General features: G+C 43.0%; 1 protein-coding gene across 2 annotated transcripts in view; it reads left to right on the forward strand.

Moving 5' to 3' along the window:
* Positions 1–732: 732 nt before the first annotated feature.
* The window catches only part of LOC139277131 (neural cell adhesion molecule L1-like protein), a 759673-nt gene continuing 742943 nt past the window's right edge, over positions 733–17462 (forward strand). Inside the window, exon 1 of one of the 2 annotated variants that reach the window (XM_070895152.1) lies at positions 733–910. The gene's annotated coding sequence lies outside the window, so the exon portion shown is untranslated. Of the gene's footprint in view, positions 911–1022; positions 1111–17462 lie in introns of those variants that run through there. The other variant, XM_070895153.1, reaches the window with a different exon arrangement.

Below are 17462 nucleotides of genomic sequence, written 5' to 3' on the forward strand. Positions count from 1 at the left end.
CACCACACTCTTGGACGTTAGCGCCGTCAGAGAAGTGGTTAGCATTTGATTTAGCGTTCCATTTCCCTCTTGGAGCGGCTAAAACTGAATCTCGCTGGAGGAAAGAATGATTAGCCCCTGGCGCTACCTTTAGAACTTTTCAAAATTTGGGGCGCTACTGAATTCCGAACCCATGGAGTTAGGTCGCAGATCAGCCATGATCTCACTGAATGGCGGAACAGGCTCGAGGGGCTGAATGGCCTCCTGTTCCTATGCCCCAATTTTCCTAATGGTGTGGTGGTGAGAAGAGAAGCCACTCACAGAGATTCTCTGGCTGTGATTGGAAAGGTAATAACGGAACCATGCAAGAGCTGTCCCATTCAGCTGGACAACGGAGGGGAGGCACTGGAAGAAGATGGTTTGGTTGACCGTGTCAAATGCTGCAGAGAGGTCGAAGAGCACCAGGAGAGATATCATTTGATTAAAGCTGGTTCAAACCTGTGGCAGGGGCATGCAGCTAATTTTTTGCAATTTGCATAAATATCCTGTCTCGCTCAGTGCCTTGCCAAATTAAAAAGGAATTCAATTTAGCTAACACAAGAAAAACTTTGACTGGTAATTCATAGGTTAATTCTGCACACTACACTCATCCACAACATCTGCCCAATTGCAGATCCTTGCCAACACCCATTTTCTAACATATAATTAATTCATTCATGCGGAAAATGTTTATTTCTCACATGGAAGCATGAATCACAATTGCACAGCTTAGCGTAACGTTCAGATGGATTTTACATTTGTGGAGATATAAATGACAACATATACCTATCGGAGCAGGAAGAAGGAGAGCATCTCGGCCTACGGATCTCCTAGTCATTTTTTTTTTGGTTGCTTCTGGATAGAGGAAAATTGATTCTACAGCAGTTTTAAGGTAAATGTTAATTAAGTGTACCTTGTACTGTTAAGCGCCAGTTAGTGGAAGCCTTATCTACTTTAAAACCAGGTGCGTGCCGAGGTTCCAGTGTAATACTCAAGGTCATCACAGATAGCTTTCACTACTCGGAAGTATGTAGTGATCATCAAAGACTCCTCGTGGTGCCAGACAGGCCCACGTTCCCACTGCTGTGATAGGTATGCTACTGTTTTCCTTTTATTGTTTTCCCCAAATGTCATCAATTTCCCCCACTGCTCCACCATCCATATCGCGTCAAGAACCTCCTTCAAAGAGGTAGCATAAATAGTCTACCCGTCAGTGCTGTTAAAGCAAGCTGCCAAGAGAAACAAAGCCCACTATAGTCCTCCCAACCGGTTTTCCCTGTGGAAAACTACTCTGTGTCTCCCCGCCACAGTTTGACTGAGAATGGAAACTTGTAGAAACAGGGTAATCAAATCTGTATCCCATCACTTCATCATGCCAAAAGTGGATTACCAATCCATTACAGGTTGAACCTCCCTTATCCAGAACTCCCTGATCCAGAACCACCCCTCGTCCAGAACCATTCCCCATTCCCTGCCACCGTGGCACATGCACAGAACTCCGAACAAATTGAAATCCTTCCTCGCTGCCGACTCCCGCAATCGCTGGCCTGACCCCGTGATTCACTGCCCCCAACCCCCCCCCCCGCACCCCACATGATCTCTCTGCCGCACTCCCAGCGCCAAGCCAGCCAGTCCCGATATCCCCAGCTCAGTACCTGTACCATCCAATTTAACGAGACTACCCCTCGTCCAGAAAAATCACATATCCAGAACCAGCCAGGTCCCGAGGGTTCCGGGTAAGGAAGGTTCGACCTGAACTTGTAATGGGGAAGAGCTTTATCCTAATACTGGGGATCACATATTCTCTTTGTAGAAGAGCTTGATTCTAGTCACATTTTGCCTTTTCAAAATATATTAGTTGTGTTTTTATTAAGGTCCATGTAATTTTATCAGTTTATTTAAACATATTTGATTTGTTGTTAAAGCAATTTAACACACCGCATGGGGAAATTTAATAGAACTTTTGTAATAACCTCAAAATTTGTTTCAAAAATGAACTAGCAATTTACGTTATACAGCTTATCGCTCCATCATTGAGAAACAAAGCAAAAATGCTACATAAAATAATGAGAGAACAAGTGGAATAGAATGCAGGATTAGCAAAATCGTGTATGTATGAAAAACTTCAGAAAGTTTAACATTCTTTTTGTGAAGTGCCATTTTAAAAAGTAGGGTGAAATGTTTCCTTTTTCTATTCTAAGAAGTTCAAATTAATTCTTTGTGCTCTGGAAGCTGCAGTTTGGCTATATATTTACTAGAGCTGAGCTGAGAAGTGTTAGTAATAGTTGGTGATGTACGAAATGTACAAGATTGTTCATGTTCATTAAGATTTTATCGAATCGGGCTTGCGTCATAACAAGCAACTTTAGCTTTGTTGAAATGAATGTTGATCGGAATTGTCATTGTGAAATATCTGTTGCCTGCTGTTAATTCCTATTGGGGTGAAGTACTACTGTACATTGTAAAAAACATTACAGATACTTGCTTTACCTTTATTGGGGAATGGTTTAATAAAAACTGTCACAAGTTTCACGTCAGAGTACATTTTGTATAAAGGACCGAAACTCTTAATAGCGTGGTTGCTGCAAAAACCTCTGATCTTTTAAATCCTCCTCAAGACTGGAAAGCAAAAGTTAATAGGGTTGCTTCATTTGCATTGGGATGTTTCACAGTTGGAGGCGTTTCAAGCTGCAGCAACAGTGCACTTGGCATCATAAACAAGTGCATACTGTGCCTTCCACTTGTGCTATGCTTCTCTTTATATGTCACCCTGCATTCCCACGAGTGCATTTCCATTACAGGAGTTCAACTGTTAAATCTTGTCCATAACAGCTTGCTTTGAATAAGGTTAAATTCAAGCACGGCTTGTTTTTGTGTGTTCGGCTGACATGGCGATTGCTTCGTGACAAATCAATTCAAGAAAATGAAACTTCTTTAGGTAAAGCTGTTTGCAACTTAAACTATTTCAAAATAGTGTGCCAGGAAAACATTATTTGGCTTCCAAAACTATAATTAACGTATAGCTAAAGATTACATTCCAATTTCCACATGGGTATGTCTGCAACAAAGCTAGAGATAACTATTCTGATGAAAGCTATCTATAATTATCCCCTTCTATTAACTTCTCAAATTGCTGGGTGACAGATACTTGTGGCGCTGGTATAATAGGTTAATATCTTTTTGTAATTGAATTGATTTAAAAACGTTTAGGCTAATCTCATTAATGCATGTATTGTACTCATTGTAATGAACAAAGTCTCAGAGACAAATAGTTCACAGTAGATCAGACCTAATGCTGAAACCAATTCAGTTTTAACCAGCACAGTCTGCCTGAAATGGTCACTGCACATCACTCTCTCACTTCTGACCTCTGCTGCTCGGACTGTGCAAGTGTCAGATACAAAACATGAAATAGATTAATACACTGTATCAAATGTCAGATGGAAATTATGAATTGGATTAATACACAATGTTGAAGGATAAATAACGTGAGGCAGCATGCTGTGATTTTTGCATACCGTGCTCTCGGCTCAGAGCATGCTGTGCCTGATCTCCTGCAACTCATTTCCCGGGCACCCGGTTTTACCAACAGGTGATTGGGTTTGAATCTGCACTACTGAGCACGTGCGGCCTCATTTACAATGCCCTGTTACAGGTGGGGCCATTGAATTTTACATCTACAGAGTGATCTGAGCCTGTCACAATGGGTTGCACAAGAACCTGATCTGCTGAAACAGACTCCACAAATGCAGCAAGGAAATTTGTCATTTTTCTTTCCTGTTTGTTTTGTTCCATTTGGTTTTGTTTAGGCCCTCCTCCATTTTTGCACTTTCATTTTTTCTCCTTCTGACAATACTTTTAATGCTTCATTATTTTTGCTTGGTGCTGATTTCGACATTGCATGAAGCTGAGGATGGGTGAATCCTGCTGCACAATTGAAATGAGGAAGATGAGTTTGTGACAGGTCAACAACGATAGGTGCAACATCCTTTTGGGTGTGTTAGCCATACCAGTCACTGCCCCAGGAACTGTACTTGGATATGTCAAAGCAGATCAGTCTACGCCACCTCCATTTGACGAGACAGGTTGCCACCAAGTTGTGCTGTATAATTACCTGCTTGCAGTATCTTTATCTGAGACGGCTCATAGAATTATAAAATCTTACAGCACAGAAGGAGATCATTTGGCCTGTCATGCTTGAGCCGGCACTTTGAAAGAACTCCTTCTGATAGAATTGAAGCAGGAAGATTACATGCTACTACACCCTTCCAAGCCACCCAGGAAACAACACGCAGCCTGCAGTATGCATCAGGGATATAACCATTGCAGTGTTTGCACATGGCAACACCTTCCATTGCTTCTGCGAAAATGAAACATCGGGGATGGTAGGATTTCCTTGATTACAAAGAGTCACAAGTGGTACCCCTGGTTTCCCTTCCCATGGGCGGAAGTGACCTCCCCAGGAGACCAACACAGCCTGGTCGCACATTGCACAGGAGGGCACAAGCAGGGATGTGGTCTGGAGGACCAGGCTGCAGTGGCACAAACCTTTCAATGATCTCGGTAGTTCACGAAACGTTACTGCAAAGCCACACTCAACCTCATCCTGTTGTGTCACTCATCATATCCCCATCACTCTGCCTTCCCGACTCTACTCCTGCACATCCTTACTCACACCAACTGACCTTGCACCTCCACCCATCCCCTCTCTCTCTATCTACATTTTCACATCCCCATCTCACTACCCACCCCTCACACTCACCCTCATCCTAGTCCAATCATACCAACTAACAACACACAAGGATAGGCACTTGTGTCTTTTAGCCAATGTTTATGAAAAGTTAATGTTCATGTGTTGTCAAACATTGAAATCTTTATTTTCAACACTCTGCCTTCTTGGACAGATTTGTGTGCACCTTTGGAAGTGGCTTAGTGAGTTGTAGTGAATGGTGAGACATAACGGTACCCCCCGCGATGATGATGAGTGTGAAAACAATGGCTTGGGCATTGTCGAAATGCTTTATGGTGTGGGTATGGGGTGGTGCTAACCTGGCGCATCATGTGGCAGCCGGGTTGTACAGCGTTTAGTGAAGTAAATCTGGCCGTGGTGAGACCATCCCTGGCCTCCCGGGCAGCAATGTGGTCAGATACTGATGTCCCGTGTCCTGTGCAGCATCAGGTGATTGCGGAGAAGGAAAGTGAACAGCTGTGAAATGGTAACTTTTAGACCAGTTTTGCAGCTGTCACCTATTCAAAGCAACGGAGAGTCACTGGAAACCCAACCTCCTTACCTGATGTGATCCCTGAGCGATGGGAACGTTGTGAAAATGTTGGAGAAATGTTTAGTAGCTGGTAAAATGACACTTTAACACCGTTAAAAACCCTCTTAATTATTTCAATTGGCTCACCCGCTGAGTGCCGGGCAGAGCCAGCACTTGGGAAAGGTATACGGAGGCGGGGTCAGAGCGGGACACCGCCCCCCTGTCGGACCCACCCCTGAACCCGCCCTCTGAGTGCAGCAACATCCAGCCCCTTGTGTGGCATTCCACGGTGCACAGGTTATTTGAAAAAGGGGTTAAAATGATCAGCAAGTGAACTTTATCAAACTAAAGAGAATGAAAGAAACAAAGAAAAATGGCACGAAAACAATTAATGAAATTTGAAAAGAGATGCATTTTAACATAGTCTACTAATTGTAATGGGGTTGTAATATTATAAGGAAGATTGATGAGGCTTAAAAAATGAGGCGGTGCTCTTCAAGGCAGCATAAGCAAACAATACACAAGGAATGGAGTGAAGCAGGTAATTTTAACTCGCAAATATTGGGTTGGGTAGGAAGTTAAAATGGTAAAAATTTAAAACACAATTCCAACCCACCCACTTCTGGTGTTAAGGGAGGGGCTTCCGTTATTTAAATAATTTCATCGGGCTGCCTTTGGCTGCCCCCCCATCCCCCCTAGCCGTTCTGATCTTGCCCCCCACCCCCCGGCCCGGCCCGGCCTTTCCGATTTCCCCACGCCCCCCCCCCCCCGACCTTTCCGTTCTTTCCTATCTCCCCCGACCCAGCCTACCGAACTCCTCTCCCTGGCCTTCACGATCTCGTCCCCCAGCCCCCGGCCTATCCGATCTCTCCTTCCCCCTGCCTTTCCGATCTCCCCTGTCTCCTCGCCCCAAGCCTCCACAATCTCCCTCCCTCCCACCGCCTTTCCTTTCCCCGGTTCTGACCTGCAGACCTTCTTGCACAGCAACCAGCCAGCCAACCTGGGTGGCTGTCGGGCAGGAAATGCGGCAAAAACATTTGAACGCACGCTGGGGTTGAAACTCCAGGGTGTTTGGGGTAACCTTCTCCTCCAGGTTTCCTAACCATAACTTCTCTCCCCTGCTCTGATAGCGTGTCTTGGTAAATATTGGGGCTAGGAGTGTGAAAGATTACTGAAATTATGCCCAAACTTAATCTTTGTATTATGTTGAGAAAAACTGTTGCTCAAACGTTCCTGATATGGTCCAGAAATCCAACATTTGTTTTGTTAGAAAAGTTAATCATTATGATTTGAATTTCATCGAGTACTTTTCTCTCATCCAACCTAAATAATCTACCTCCATATACAAACCTTCACTCCCTATTAACTGCAATGTGATCTGATACATCAAGTATGCTGGGACAGAGGCCTTTCTCCCCATCTCGCATCAGTAGATGGTTAATGTCAGCCGATACACGCAGCTTTGTACTAAAGTGAAGTATTAAATAGATTTAATCGTGGCTAGAATTATTTACAGAAGTGAGCAGTAAGAACACCTTATTAAAATAAACTCTGAAATAAGCAGTAGTCTGGAGCTAATTCATTAAATAACTTTTAATAGACAAACCACGAGTCCTTTCAAAGTGATTTTCTTTGCAGGACTTGGGATAAAATAAATGTTTTTGATAGGCTGATAATTGTATGTTTCCTGACTGAATCAACAGGATGTATATGGAGGTGTGTTCCTGTGACACCGCAATGTTGCTTTTGAGTTCCACAGTGAGACTAATAGTGGGAAGTTTTGGGATGTGCATGCACACGATTGAGCATTGATCTAAAAGTGATTCATTGCAGATAATTCTCAACAGTGAATTCTCATGAAATTGGAAGGTGAAAGCATTTATTGAAACCAGCCAAAGAAGGTTTCAAGTAACAGCCTGACAGATTTAATTGATGGGTAACTGCAAATAGATAGCGGGAAATATTTTGGTGAGACATCATTTCTTTGTCATTAAAATGGGGATCTCATAGAAACATATACAATTCTGACGGGACTGGACAGGTTCGATGCAGGAAGAATGTTCCCGATGTTGGGAAAGTCCAGAACCAGGGGTCACAGTCTAAGGATAAGGGTAAGCCATTTAGGACCATGAGGAAAAACTTCTTCACTCAGAGAATTGTGAACTTGTGAAATGCAGAGAGCTGTTGATGCCAGTTCGATAGATATATTCAAAAGAGGGTTAGATATGGCCCTTACTGCTAAATGGATCAAGGGGTATGGAGAGAAAGCAGGAATGGGGTCCTGAGGTGAATGATCAGCCATGAACTTATTGAATGGTGGTGCAGGCTCGAAGGGCCCAATGGCCTACTCCTGCACCTGTTTTCTATGTTTCTATGTTTCTATGTCTAAAATGTTGCAGACACATTGTTTTATCAGTGCTTCTGTAGCTGGCTTGATTCTTGAGTCATAAGATTCGCTTTTAAAGAATGCACAGCTTTCATTTGAAGTGTGGCATTTTTAAAATAAGCTATTTTAAATTAAGAGACAATAAAAGAAATGCAAACATGATCAAAATACCTCTACTCCATTTTATCACTGTTAGACACTTAGAAAGTGGTGTAACAGTTGAGAGGGTGCATATATTGAACTCGCAAATTTTCAAGTTGCAATTTGTGTAGCCAATTTATAGTATGTAGTGAAATGCAACCTTGACTATTACACTCTAAATCACAGTAAAAAAATCCTTAGAGAAAGCTAAATAACAACTTAATGTGGGCCGCAGTCTTCAATTATTTTAAAAAATTGTATCTAGATAGTGAAGTGATAAATCAGTCATTTTAATGTAATTTGCACTTTTCAATCTGAGCTCTATATTGATGTGCTTTGAATGTATAAAATCACTAAGATCAGTTCAATAGCCTCTCCAAGTGAACTGTGACAGGAGCAGAGTCTGCTTTACTTCAAATTGTAAAATCTCTGTTATATCTTGTTCATGTTCCTGAGGCATTGGAGCCACTTCTGGGGGAGATGGGACCTGTACAAACCGGATGGGTTGCACCTCAACAGTGCCGGGACCAATATCCTCGCGGGGAGTTTTGCTAGTGCTGTTGGGGAGAGTTTAAACTAGCTTGGCAGGGGGATGGGAACCTGAGAACAAATTCAATAGCGAAGGAAGTAAAGCTGAAATTGCAAAGTAAAAATGTAGAAAGTGAATCTATAAGACAGAGGAAACAAGGCTTAGTAAGTAGTAATTAAGGAGGTATTCCTGTGCTGAATGTTATATACTTCAATGCAAGGAGTATAGCGAATAAAACGGATGAGCTGGAAGCGCAGGTAGACACTTGGAGTATGACATTATAGCCATTATAGAAACATGACTGAAAGAGGGGCAGGTTTGGCAGCTCAATATTCCTGGTTACAGGATTTTTAGACAGGACAGAGAGGAGGGTAAAAAGGGGGTGGTATTGATTAAAGAAATTATTACAGCAGTGAGGAGGGATGATATTTTAGAGGGTTCATCAAATGAGGCCATATGGGTCGAGCTGAAAAATGAAAAAGGAGCGATCACACTGTTGGGCGTTTATTATAGATCACCAAACAGTGGGAGGGAGATAGAGGAGCAAATATGTCGACAAATTTCTGTGAAGTCCAAAAACCATAGGGCAGTAATAGTAGGGAATTTCAACTATCCTAATATTGATTGGGACAAATATAGCGTGAAGGGTATAAAGGGTGAAGAATTCCTAAAATACATTCAAGAGAACTTTTTTAGTCAGTATCTAATAAGCCCAACATGTGAGGGGGCGGTTCTGGATTTCGTTTTGGGGAATGCAGCTGGGCAGGTGGAAGGGGTTTCAGTCGGAGAGCACTTGGGTGCTAGTGACCATAATTCAGTCAGATTCAAGATTCAAGGTAGTTATGGATAAGGACAAGGATAGGCCTGGGATAAAAGTACCAAATTGGATAAAAGCTAACTTTGCTAAGTTAAGGAGTAATTTGGCCACAGTAGCCTGGAAACAGCTTCTTGTAGGTAAATCAGTGTCGGAACAGTGGGAGGCATTCAAGGAGGAGATCCGGAAGGCTCAGGCCAAACATGTGCCCTTAAAGAAAAAGGCTGGGATAAATAATTCTAGAGCCCCCTGGATCTCTAGGGACTTACAGGGGAGGATAAAGAAAAAAAGGGAAGCTTATGTCATATACCAATGGCTAAATACTGTAGAATCTCTGGAGGAATATAGAAAGTTAAAAAGAGAGAGCATGAAAAATTCTTGGCAAGTAAAATCAAGGAAAACCCAAAGATGTTCTATAAATATATTAAGAGCAAGAGGATAATTAAAGAAAGGGTAGGGCCTATACGAGACCATCTGTGTATGGAGGCAGAAGATTTGGGTATGCTTCTTAATGAATACTGTGCATCTGTTTTCACAAATGAAAGGGGCAATGCACATACTGCTATCGAGGAGGAGTGTGAAATTCTGGATGAAATAGACACAGTGAGAGAGGCGGTATTTGGGGTTTTTGGCAGCTTTGAAAGTGGATAAGTCCCCAGGCCCGGATGAAATGCATTCCAGGCTGTTGAGCGATGCAAAAGAGGAAATAGTAGAGGCTTTGACCATCATTTTCCAGTCCTCTTTGGATTCAGGCATGGTGCCGGAGGACTGCTAATGTGGTACGTACCCTTGTTTAAGAAGGGAGAAAGGGATAGGCCGAGTAATTACAGGCCTGTCAGCCTAACCTCAGTTGTGGGAAACTTATTGGAAAAAATCCTGAATACAGGATAAATCTACATTTAGAAAGGCAAGGATTAATCAGGGACAGTCAGCACGGATTTGTTAAGGGAAGATCGTATTTGACTAACCTGATTGAATTTTTCGAGGAGGTAACCAGAAGGGTCGATGAGGGTAGTGCGTATGATGTAGTGTATATGGACTTTAGCAAAGCTTTTGATAAGGTCCTACATGGCAGACTAGTCACGAAGGTAAAAGCCCACGGGATCCACGGCAAAGCAGCAAGTTGGATCCAAAATTGGCTTAGAGGTAGGAAGCAAAGAGTAATGGTTGATGGATATTTTTGTGACTGGAAGGATGTTTCCAGTGGGGTTCCGTAGGGCTCAGTATTGGATTGGATAACCTCTTGTTGGCTGGCGCAGATATGCTGGTAAGTACATAATGAAATCTAATACGGCCAGAGTGATCTGAACTAGTGTTGATCGCCTGGATGTGTCGGAGAGGAATTTTCCCAGACTTTTTTTTCCACAATTGGCCTGGGTTTTTACCGCTCCCAGGAGATCGCATGGCTCCGGGTGGAGTGGAGTGTAAAATGCTGAAAATTATCATAGAGAAGAGAATAAGAAGCTCAGTAATCAGGTTTCTTGTTGTATAATAGCCTGAAAAAAGGTGAAGAATATGAACCTCAATATAATTTATGCAATGGTGTGGAAATAGACAGGTGTATTCTCTTAATCTGCTTTTGTGACTCTCTTTATCGCTCTCTTTTTGTCCCTGTTTCTTGTTCTGTCTCTGTCTATAGCTATCACCGCGATTCTCTGTTTCTGCCTTTATAGGGCCGATTTAAGCCCCCCCCTGCCATGGGAACGGTGCGGGTAGAGGTTTATGATGGCTCAACCCACCCCCCCGAATCCTGACTTGCCTCGGGATTTATCTCGGCACAGTCTGACCCCCCACTATGTTTACAGTTGATGTCCCCTTCACAGTGGAGCAGAATCACGTGACAGGAGGTTTGTTGGTATTTGCAAGGTGCTATCATTGTATGCATTTTCACGCATCATTATACGGATTGAAAAAGGCAATTTTCAATGAGCATTATAATTCAAATGTTCCTTGAGTGGCCCTTATCTGAAGAGTAGTAGTTAGTCTGAACTGAATGGACGGAAACACAAATACCATGAAAACCTGTCATTGACATCTTGACATGTTTTGCATAACAAAATTAATCATCGTAAACTGCTGCATATTTAAATTACTTTGGAATGATAAATATTTTGGACTATAATTCTATTAACAAATCCATTGATGAGTGATGCCTAATAAAACAATAAAACAGGATCAAATGAATGACCTGAGAATCACCAAGCATGAAGTAAAAGCCTGTCAATTACAGTATCAGTAATAAAATATAATTAAATAAGCATTAAAATATTATGTGAGCAATAATGGAAAAAGTAATTATTTCTGAATACTCAATGAGAAGAATATGATTTTTCATTTTCGCTGAGGGGCTGTTACAGGAAATTCATTGAATTGCATTACACTGAAATTCCAAAATGAATTCACACAATGAGAAACTGATTTGGGATTGAATGTAAAATTCATAGCGGGGTCCGCTGGGAGTGTTTTAAGATTTAAACTAAAAAAAAACAAAGGAAACTGAGACTGTGTGTGTTTTGCAGTTTTTCTTTTTCAGATATATATTATGTGATGGTGAAAACTGATTTAAAATGAAATAGTTTCTTGGGGTAGAAATTTGTTTGCGTTTTGCCGAGGTTCCGAACGTGAAATCTGCATTAAACTGATCAATTACGCAGTGGGATATCTTGTGGCAGAAATACGCTCGAAATGTGGCAGCTGCCAAATTGGTTAAGGTAATCCTGAGGCAACCTGGCGGCCAACTCCAACGAATGCTGGCTAATTCAGATATTTAAATAAGGGTTCTGCGCTAGTCATAGGACTCTTTTTTTGGAAACTGGTGCCTGGGAGTGTTTGATTCGCTCATTCTTCCCGCCCAGAAAAACATGGCGCAAACAGTTGACAAGCAACCTGAAGTGACAATATTTAAAGCAATCCCCTCTTCCATCAACTCAAGTCTCGGGATAGTTGTTTCCGGCTGCTGAGGATTTTGGTGCCAATTCTTGGTCACTTTGCTTGAGTTTGAAAGGTTTTTCTTCTTAAATAGCAGTTGGAGAGCCACGTTTTGTCTGCAGCTGTACTCTGCCACTTCATTGGCTGCAGGAGTACTGGACAAGATGGAAATGTTGCACGGCTTGCCATTGAGATTGCCACAGCATAAGCATCAGCTAGCATGGCAGCACAGACCCACTCAAAGAAGAGGACAAAGGAGGCTTTGCAGCTTGTGTGAGTTTCTCAACAGGTAGTCTTTTCTTCTCGACATGACGGACGAGTGGTGTATGAGGAGGCTGTGCTTCAACAGGCAGGTAATCACTGACCCCTGTCTCCTGTTGCAGCAACAATTGGAGGCAAACACAAGGGCACATACAGCACTGCCTGTGTCTGTGAAGGCTATGGTGGCACTCTCGTCGGGGCTACAACAGGTGGCGGATGCAACATCAGCCAGCTTGTTGTCCACACGACCATTGAAAGCTGATAAATTAATTCTACCACGGCTACTGTCTCAACAAAGGGCCGTTAGTCCTGCAGCACTAACTTCCGTATCATTCTGGCTGGAGTGGTTTCAAACATCAAGCTTTAATTAATATATATATATATTATGTGAACTAATAACAGTATTGTTGTACAGTATTATATTAAATGACAAGTAAGTAATACAGCCTGGCCGCTCGGCCCGGAGAAGTGTTTCCTGTAAGATGCGCAGCTGCACATTGCTCCACGGAATCCGCATGGCCGGCCTCCGGGCATTTCAGTGTAAAAATTGCGCATGTGCAGTATTTTGAATGTCCCGCGCAGCCCCTTAAAGGGGCAATGCAAGGCCCCAAAAAATGAATGACAAGGAACAACGGCCTAGACTGATCGGTTCCAGCTCTCCAGCCTGCCTGCATGGCCATGGACTTAATGAGAACATAATAAGAACATAAGAATTAGGAACAGGAGTAGGCCATCTAGCCCCTCGAGCCTGCTCCGCCATTCAACAAGATCATGGCTGATCTGGCCGTGGACTCAGCTCCACTTACCCGCCCGCTCCCCATAACCCTTAATTCCCTTATTGGTTAAAAATCTATCTATCTGTGACTTGAATACATTCAATGAGCTAGCCTCAACTGCTTCCTTGGGCAGAGAATTCCACAGATTCACAACCCTCTGGGAGAAGAAATTCCTTCTCAACTCGGTTTTAAATTGGCTCCCCCTTATTTTGAGGCTATGTCCCCTAGTTCTAGTCTCCCCGACCAGTGGAAACAACCTCTCTGCCTCTATCTTGTCGATCCCTTTCATGATTTTAAATGTTTCTATAAGATCACCCCTCATCCTTCTGAACTCCAACGAGTAAAGACCCAGTCTACTCAATCTATCATCATAAGGTAACCCCCTCATCTCCGGAATCAGCCTAATGAATCGTCTCTGTACCCCCTCCAAAGCCAGTATATCTTTCCTTAAGTAAGGTGACCAAAACTGCACGCAGTACTCCAGGTGCGGCCTTACAATACCCTATACAGTTGCAGCAGGACCTCCCTGCTTTTGTACTCCATGCCTCTCGCAATGAAGGCCAACATTCCATTCAATTTCCTGATTACCTGCTGCACCTGCAAACTAACTTTTTGGGATTCATGCACAAGGACCCCCAGGTCCCTCTGCACCTCAGCATGTTGTAATTTCTCCCCATTCAAATAATATTCCCTTTTACTGTTTTTTTTCCCAAGGTGGATGACCTCACACCTTCCGACATTGTATTCCATCTGCGAAACCTTATCCCATTCGTTTAACCTATCCAAATCTCTTTGCAGCCTCTCTGTGTCCTCTACACAACCCGCTTTCCCACTAATCTTTGTGTCATCTGCAAATTTTGTTACATTACACTCTGTCCCCTCTTCCAGGTCATCTCTGTATATTGTAAACAGTTGTGGTCCCAGCACCGATCCCTGTGGCACACCATGAACCACCGATTTCCAACCCGAAAAGGACCCACTTATCCCGACTCTCTGCTTTCTGTTCGCCAGCCAATTCTCTATCCATGCTAATACATTTCCTCTGACTCTGCGTACCTCTATCTTCTGCAGTAACCTTTTGTGTGGCACCTTATCGAATGCCTTTTGGAAATCTAAATACACCACATCCATCGGTACACCTCTATCCACCATGCTCGTTATATCCTCAAAGAATTCCAGTAAATTAGTTAAACATGATTTCCCCTTCATGAATCCATGCTGCGTCTGCTTGATTGCACTATTCCTATCTAGATGTCCCGCTATTTCTTCCTTAATGATAGTTTCAAGCATTTTCCCCACTACAGATGTTAAACTAACCGGGTTATAGTTACCTGCCTTTTGTCTGCCCCATTTTTTAAACAGAGGCGTTACATTAGCTGCTTTCCAATCCGCTGGTACCTCTCCAGAGTCCAGAGAATTTTGGTAGATTATAACGAATGCATCTGCTATAACTTCCGCCATCACTTTTAATACCCTGGGATGCATTTCATCAGGATCAGGGGACTTGTCTACCTTCAGTCCCATTAGCCTGTCCAGCACTACCCCCCTAGTGATAGTGATTGTCTCAAGGTCCTCCTTTCCCACATTCCCGTGACCAGCAATTTTTGACATGGTTTGTGTGTCTTCCACTGTGAAGACCGAAGCAAAATAATTGTTTAAGGTCTCAGCCATTTCCACATTTCCCATTATTAAATCCCCCTTCTCATCTTTTAAGGGACCAACATTTACTTTAGTCACTCTTTTCCATTTTATATATCTATAAAAGCTTTTACTATCTGTTTTTATGTTTTGCGCAAGTTTACCTTCGTAATCTATCTTTCCTTTCTTTATTGCTTTTTTAGTCATTCATTGCTGTTGTTTAAAATTTTCCCAATCCTCTAGTTTCCCACTAACCTTGGCCACCTTATACGCATTGGTTTTTAATTTGATATTCTCCTTTATTTCCTTGGTTATCCACGGCTGGTTATCCCTTCTCTTACCGCCCTTCTTTTTCACTGGAATATATTTTTGTTGCGCACTATGAAAGAGCTCCTTAAAAGTCCTCCACTGTTCCTCAATTGTGCCACCGTTTAGTCTGTGTTTCCAGTCTACTTTAGCCAACTCTGCCCTCATCCCACTGTAGTCCCCTTTGTTTTAGCATAGTACGCTCGTTTCTGACACAACTTCCTCACCCTCAATCTGTATTACAAATTCAACCATACTGTGATCACTCATTCCAAGAGGATCTTTTACGAGGAGATCATTTATTTTTCCTGTCTCATTACACAGGACCAGATCTAAGATAGCTTGCTCCCTTGTAGGTTCTGGTATATACTGTTCTAAGAAACAATCCCGTATGCATTCTATGAATTCCTCCTCCAGGCTACCCCGTGCGATTTGAGTTGACCAATCGATATGTAGGTTAAAATTCCCCATGACTACTGCCATTCCTTTTTCATATGCCTCCATTATTCCCTTGATTATTGCCCGCCCCACCGTGAAGTTATTATTTGGGGGCCTATAAACTATGCCCACCAGTGACTTTTTCCCCTTACTATCTCTAATCTCCACACAATGATTCAACATTTTGTTCATTAGATCCAATATCGTCTCTCACAACTGCCCTGATATCATCCTTTATTAACAGAGCTACCCCACCTCCTTTCCCTTCTTGTCTATCTTTCCGAATCATCAGATACCCCTGTATGTTTAATTCCCAGTCTTGGCCACCCTGCAACCACGTTTCTGTAATGGCCACCAAATCATACCCATTTGTCATGATTTGTGCCGCCAACTCATTTACTTTATTTCGAATGCTGCGTGCGTTTAGGTAGAGTGTTTTAATACTAGTTTTTAAACCATGATTTTTAGTTTTGACCCCTTCTGCAGCCCCTTTATATTCAGAGGCCCTTTTTGGTTTTTGCCTTGGGTTTCTCTGCCCTCCACTTTTACTCATCTCCTTTCTGTCTTTTGCTTTTGTCTCCTTTTTGTTTCCCTCTGTCTCCCTGCAGTGGTTCCCATCCCCCTGCCAATTAGTTTAACTCCTCCCCAACAGCACTAGCAAACACTCCCCCTGGGACATTGGTTCCGGTCCTGCCCAGGTGCAGACCGTCCGGTTTGTACTGGTCCCACCTCCCCCAGAACCGGTTCCAATGCCCCAGGAATTTGAATCCCTCCCTGCTGCACCACTGCTCAAGCCACGTATTCATCTGTGCTATCCTGCGATTCCTACTCTGACTAGCGCATGGCACTGGTAGCAATCCCGAGATTACTACTTTTGAGGTCCTACTTTTTAATTTAGCTCCTAGCTCCTTAAATTCGTCTCGTAGGACCTCATCCCTTTTTTTACCTATGTCGTTGGTACCTATGTCATCCGACCAATCTCTAACTTTCAAAAGGGCCAACGCTCCTTCTTTATACTATTCAACCACCTTAGGCTGCACGCACACACTCCTGTTCATATCTTCTAATCGTAAATGATCCTATCATTCCTGCTCTGCAGTCACCGACGGCGGATGGTTTGTGGCCTCAACTCTTGTTTTGCCGAGAGACATAGTCTGTGCCCCTTTGGAATGTGCAAGATGATCTTATCAAAGCATTCAGTACTTTATGGCAATCAAATCCTGCATGTGAGAGGAGTTTCCCATGTTTGGTATGTGGGACATCAAGCAACTAACTTTCTTCTCTGGGTAAGGGTCACCTCTTGTCCTGGGAGTTATAGCCAAAGGAAAGTTCAGCATTCTCTCTTTCTAAGCTTCCTGAGTACCAAGACCAAGGTTCCATCCCCACCCCCTTTCCTTCATATTCGCTCTCTGGCTAAAATGCTGGAGCAAAGCATTCTGGGTCACTTGGCCATTTATCCACTTTCAAAAATTGAAACAGCCATCAAGCAGTTGACAGATGTCCACTTCACAGGGAGAAAGCAAATATGTCACCTTCTCAATGTTTCTGATCAAAAGGAGAGAGCTTTTATATTTGCCCACATCGCTGAGTATTGCCTACACATAAGTTGCCCTGCGCTGTCCCTGTCAATAATCCGCAATGTTTTATAGCAGGAAGGGGTTCCACTCCTTGAACCTTCAGCTGCTCTTTGAACAGAGGTAGTAAATAATGAAGGCCTGTGCCTGCTTTCCTGGCAGTAGTCTTGATACTATGCCAACGATAATCCAACTTGTCTTTTACCCAAACCAGCACGTGGCCGGCCGGCTCCTTGGAAATGGGGTATTCCCTTTAAACCTTGCTCATGACTTCTGAATGGAACCCAGACACAGATGCTATGTGCTGATTGAATGAGAGTCACACACAAACCAGAGCTCTCATTGAACAAAACGTAGGTGTCCTTAAAGGAAAGGCTAAGGTGTCTGGACTA

This window comes from Pristiophorus japonicus, chromosome 12 (assembly GCF_044704955.1).
Source record: "Pristiophorus japonicus isolate sPriJap1 chromosome 12, sPriJap1.hap1, whole genome shotgun sequence".
Taxonomy (NCBI): domain Eukaryota; kingdom Metazoa; phylum Chordata; class Chondrichthyes; family Pristiophoridae; genus Pristiophorus; species Pristiophorus japonicus.